The sequence below is a fragment of the Acyrthosiphon pisum genome, chromosome X, assembly GCF_005508785.2.
Source record: "Acyrthosiphon pisum isolate AL4f chromosome X, pea_aphid_22Mar2018_4r6ur, whole genome shotgun sequence".
Taxonomy (NCBI): domain Eukaryota; kingdom Metazoa; phylum Arthropoda; class Insecta; order Hemiptera; family Aphididae; genus Acyrthosiphon; species Acyrthosiphon pisum.
In genome coordinates this window covers 105,847,819-105,854,132 of record NC_042493.1, presented here as the reverse complement: position 1 = coordinate 105,854,132, position 6,314 = coordinate 105,847,819, and the positions used below count along the sequence as shown (strand labels likewise).

Here is a 6,314-nt window from a genome sequence, read left to right as displayed (position 1 = left end):
TGTGATAACTGAATTAATTATTTCGTATATATAACCCTTATTAGGTACATTATCTTAAATCGTGATATCACGTGACGCATAAACCGACAGCACAATGGGCTTAGGGCCATCTGCACCGTCTCCGATTAAAGTTAACCGGAGTTTGTCGGCCGAATTTGCCCGGTTATATTATATCTGTTATCAGCTGATTAAGCTTAATCGAAGTTTAACCGTAGACGGTGCAGCTGGCCCTTACGCTTACGGTTTACGGTGTAGGTAAAACCTTACCTACATTTTACTTACACCGTGGTACGGTTTAATTATTAAACTTTAATCGGGACTTTCGAGACTAGAACGTGTGTTGCGTCTCATGCGAGTTATAATATATTATTATACTGTACCTACCTAAAGAATCACAGGCCAGAAATGAATACTACAGCAAACAATGATCTGGGTAAGTAATAGATAACAATAATGATGACATAAACCCTAAGGCTGTGAGTACGTTGGGTACTCGCTATAATGTCGCACACGCCGCATAAATAATATTATGCAGATGTATTAAGGTCCCTACACACGCTACAGTGGTTAAATGAGATTGTGGACTCGAGACACAATTTACCGGCACCACCGAGACAAAATAATTTTAGGGCCTCCGCTGAAGTGTGTGGAGACTTTTATTCTTTTATATTTTATAGTGTGTTGTTGGCTTATAACAATACATAATATACTGCAGGATGGTATAATATTATTTTATTAAATAACACTCGTTATAGTTATTTCAAAAATGATTACAATTTAATGAAAACGTTTAAATAATTTAAAAATACATTTGTTTGGAAAAAAAATCACCTGGTTAAGCAGGTTTTGTAATAAAAAAAGGGTGACGAGTGGGTACCACTCTGCTGCACCGTAGGTCATAATAGTGGGTCACTATATTGGATGGTATTTAATTTTAATTCAATGAAATAATATCATTGTACCTTATGGAAAATGATTCTGAGCCGAGAGGGCTTGTCAGCCCATATTACTTATAATATATAATTGTATGATAATATGTTGTGAATATATAAAGTAATTTAGTACTACATACTGCAGTTAGTTAAATTATTAATAACTAATATAATAATATATTTTAAAAGTTTCAAGTATTCACAATTAATATTTTTAAATATCTATAATTTCTTCCAAATTTGAAATTATAATAACTAAAAAAAAAAAATATGTAAATATATTTTAAAGATTTTTTGCTAACAGTATAAAAGCTTAACACTTTATGAATTTAACCACCAAATAATTTGTAAATTTTCGAGATTTTGATTAATATTTAATAGTGTGTAGAAAATGGTAATAAAAACATCCAGTGAAAATTTAAAGTATCTGCAGTTATTAGTTTTTTAGTTACATTAAAATTAGTTAAACCAATCTTGTCAAAAACTGGTTTTGAGTAAAAATTCTTAATTTCTGTACATTTAATAATTATTTGGAATTAATTTTGTTTTCTAAGTCATCAGAATGGACTATTGGATATTTCATTAGTAATACTGACTTAATACTTTGGATTATTCGGTTCTACCTATTAGTTGGTTAGTTTACAAGAGTGCAATAGAAGTGATGCGCAAATGGCCAAATAAAAAATCCATTAATGTGTCCAATCTTGTAGAAAGAAATATAAACTTAACCAAAGATTTTTCATTACATCATTTAAAATTTGTAAATGATAAACATTATGGTAAATTTATCAATTTTAATTTATTTATATATAACCTAATACGTTTTACCAGCTATATATGATATATCTATAGAGCATAGAGCAGGTAGATAGTAAAATAAGTTTAAAAAATATTAATAATACAAATTTTGTAACCATGTATTATCCTAACCCCTAGGTACCTACCTAAAATGATATTGTAACTTCAAATTATATTATAATATATGATATTTCACATGTTATGTAGAATATCTATTATCAATTTTGAAGGATATAAATATTTCTTATTAATACTACATGTATAATAATTTAGATTCATTGGATGAAGCGAATTCAAAATTATTACATATTATTAATTCATCCAATTTAGAAAGTGCTAGAGTAATTTTGGGCGCGGACCGAGGAAAAAAAGCAATGTATGCATTCTCTCTTTCAAAATGTTGTTGATGATGATAATGCTAATTCCTCTTCAGATGAAAATTAGGAACAGTATAATGTTCAAGTATTTAATATAAAACTGCAGGAAATACAACATAATTTTAAACAGCCTAGATCATTTTTTTAATTTGGGTTTGTAAAAATTGAATTGATTCAATTCAATCCACTTTTATTAAATGTTTTTTTAATTTAAAATAAATACATAAAATAATTATTATTTGTAAGTATTTGTGAAATTTTTCAGAGTTCATTAATGCCAGTTTCAACGCCATCAAACTATACTTATTCAAAATCTAATAAACAATTAACTGAAGAAGTTATACATCCATATGTTGAATTAAGTTAAGTTTTGAATGACCGTAATTTAATGTGCTCACATACCTAAATGCGTTTTTATTAAATAGTTACTTAGTCTTATTTAGGTTTGTAAAATAAAATTATTGAATCAGTGGTTAAACTTGAAATGTAAGACAACAACTAAAGACATTTTCCAAATCTGTAACTTTTTTTCTAGATGAACTGAAAGTTATTAGATCTGAGTTATTAACAAATCGTATGATGGGGGAACGACTGTAGAATAAATTAGATAGTTTACAAACTAAAATCAAAAATTTGAAAACAAACATGATATCTACTACCATATATAACTGATACACAAGATACATAATTTTTAAATCTTTTACCAATCAAGTATTCAAAAATTAAATGATTGCGAGGATATGTTAAATAATGATAATACAAGTATCAAAGATAAGTTGGTATGTAGTTATTATTAATGATCTTCAATTTAAAAAAAAATTTAAATTATTACATTTTAAATTCACAGACAAATATGTTTTTTTCAATTGGATGGAGTTGATTCCAAAAGCCTCGGATGTCGTATTTTATCTAGGACATTTACCATTGGATTTGCTGTAGGTTGTTCTTGGACAGGGTGAGGTTTTGGTAAAAATATATCAAAGGGATATAATCAGAGGGACATTAATAATACAAATTATGCAAAGTATGATTCTTTTAATGTTTTTCCTTAAACATTTTTTAATTGTTTTTCAATAATATTTACATATTATTTACATTGCCTATATTTGTATTTAATTAATATACTTAGTACTTACTATTTAATTTTATGTTTTAAAAAAACAATATAAATGCTCTAATGTAGAATTTGAAATCATTGTTTAAGCAAAAACCTGTTTTGATAGGAAAAATCAATCCAATTCATAAAATTAATGTAATTGATTATACTAAAAATGTGTATCTGCTACACTTCAATGTATATTATATTATAAAATAAAAAGGTACTGACAGCCAAAAACTTAAGAACAAATATTTTGATCTTTCTTAAATATATATTCATAGTTTTTTAAATAGGTAGTTAATTTATATACTATTAAAAATAAAATTACATTTTTTCAGAGAACAATAAGAAAATCTATTTAAAAAAAGAAAAATATTGGAAATATATCTCCTCGTCAGTATAACCGAAGAGTTGCTAAAGCAAAATTAATTTTCAAAATAAAACTTTTCTTGTACTAAATTGGCAAGTAAGATCATTTTAAATATATAAAACTTCAATACATCAATGATTTATCACATCCTTTATTATGTTTACTATGTATAATAGTAATAATAAAATTAGTTATTTTTATATTTTTTATTTTAAATTTGTTTTAGGATATCAACTGTTAAATTCAAAATGCACAATTAATAATTACTGCAGAACTTGATAAGAGCCTGAGCATATCTGAATCATCCGAAGCAATTTCATATTATCAGACATTTGACTATGTAAGTACCAAGGTACTATAAGGTTTTAAAAGTAATTTGTTGTACTACACTTTTTATTCATACCTAAAATCACTGAGGTAGATAATATATACTAGAGCGCCGACTCGGCCGTAGAAATGAGCCTACCGGTTGTATAATATTTTATTTTTGTTTATAATTCTCTATTTATTTTGAATATTTAATAACTTTTTTTACACATTGAACGTGTATTATACTAGTATCAAGTTTTACCTAATAATAATAATATATTTATCCATCAATTAGGTACAATTTAAAATTTAGATAAATTATTTTATTTTTTTATTATTATTCAAGAAGATAACGGATCCCACCCATAAGTTCACAATTTGAAGAATAAATTTATTAAATAGTTCTTAGTTCCTATAAATTAAATAATTACAATTTTCAATACACATTTCTCACATAACTAGAATATCAATATAAATCAATACATAATTTCTTTTCTTTTTTAATGTTCATATAATATTATATTATGTAAACAATTGTGTAGTTAAATATGATAGTATCATACAATATATGCATATGGCAATAAAACTAAAATTATCAATAATTACCAAAATTGTCTTACTAATATAATAAGTAATGGCATAATGTAATAATCCTATACATTCATTATGAGCCTGTATATTTTTTCTTATAATAGCCAGTGTAATTTTTTTTTAAGAATCTTTTAATATAGTTGCTATCTTTAATTTCTTATGGTAATATTTTATACATTTTTGGACCAATATATAAATAATTTAAAAGAATGAATAAAATTAATGAAAAAATATACCAATAGTAAAAAATATGACAAGTCACAATTAAAATTAAACAATATTTATGTTGCCTAAAAAAAGTATAATATACAAATTTAATTAATGGATATTATAATACAATATTTATGTTACCTAAAAATAATTATACCTGTAGCTGGAAATTATGTACTATGCCCCTTAGATAGTCTTCAATTGTTCTATTTTCATAATCTAAACAAATTTTTTTGATTTTAGCACTTCGATCTTTATACATTTTTTTTGATGGCGGTTCCATCCCAGCAACATATTGCTCTATTTTCATTCTATTTACTTGCTCCTCTTTTTGTAACGCATTTATGAACTTCCATATTGTTGGGTGGGATGAGGAGTTTAACATTGCAGAAAAACAATTGTGCCAACCTTCTACGGAGTTATTTGTTTGGGGTAAATCAGCAGACACTAAAGAATAGCAGTTCCATATATTTATTAGAAAATTAGGTTCTCTTCTTTTTTTATTTCTGTGTATGCAACCAATCCAATTTCCCTCAAAATAATCTATTAATGGCATCAATATCTCTTCATTTTGAATATAAAAGTCTGTGTCTAAAAGTTTCTCAAATGCATCAACAACTTTATTTGTTGGTACATATGCTAAAGCTGGTAACATTCGTATGTATAATGCAAAATCTGAAATTTCCCTATATTTCTTTAGTAATCTAGTTTCTTGAACGTGACACCATACACATTGTGATAAATGAAAAAAACAACCATTTATAGATGCATTTGGAAACTCAAATTTGACAGCATTCATTGCCCCCTTTTCAAAGTCCATCATTATATTAAGTGGGTTTAGAATAGGTATTAATGACTTTAAAGCTTGAAACATTAATTTATATGTATTTTCCTTTTTATCGGGTAGTAAAATATACACAGAAGGAATAACATTCGAATAATAAACAGCGTGAATAGTATAAAGTTGTTGAAATATTTGAGGGGCACATAATGTTCCGTCACAAAACCAATTTTCACAGTTAACCATTAATTCGAGGTTCCATTTTGTACAGAATAATTGAATTCAATTTGTCTCAGATCTGTTATCAAATTGTAAAAATTGCTCACCATTTGTTGTTTTCGTGAATCTGTCAGGAATTTCAAAATTAAAATTTTGATGATTAATTGGAGCTCCTAAATGAGATTGAAGAACTCTCTGAACGGTTCTTTTTAGAGTTTGCACATTTGGTAATTGTCCAGCAACTAAAGCAGATACCTTTATATTTAATAATAAAAATAACACGCTCCCTGGCAGACATACTTACCAGCGTTTGCTGAGGTAAGTCGCCAGGTCGCGGGGGTTTAGGTCAGATGCCGTTTATGTTTAACTACATTTTTTTTTTTTTAGGTCAATAAACGATGGATGGTGGCCAGAGGAGAAGTAATGCTAACGCGGTCATCCTCCGTCCCTCAATTAATTCGGGAGGAAAAAAAAAGGATTCCAAAAATTGGTTTTTCAATGTAAACACTCTTTTTCATTATACCTACCTAATATTATAATGTACAATTTTAATATTTTTAATGTATTGATTTTTTTTAATTTCAAATTGTATTATTTAAATTAACCGTATTAACACATTTGAAAAATA

At 26.6% G+C, this 6,314-nt stretch overlaps 2 long non-coding RNA genes across 2 annotated transcripts; both read left to right on the top strand.

Moving 5' to 3' along the window:
- The first annotated feature begins 215 nt into the window (after window positions 1-215).
- Window positions 216-3,102, top strand: LOC115033357. The gene is made up of 4 exons (XR_003838672.1): window positions 216-433; window positions 2,004-2,260; window positions 2,373-2,886; window positions 2,955-3,102. It is a non-coding gene; the product is annotated as an uncharacterized LOC115033357 (long non-coding RNA).
- A 447-nt stretch (window positions 3,103-3,549) lies between these two features.
- LOC115033356 lies at window positions 3,550-6,095 on the top strand. Its single transcript, XR_003838671.1, has 3 exons — window positions 3,550-3,672; window positions 3,803-3,916; window positions 6,074-6,095. It is a non-coding gene; the product is annotated as an uncharacterized LOC115033356 (long non-coding RNA).
- The last annotated feature ends 219 nt before the right edge of the window (window positions 6,096-6,314 follow it).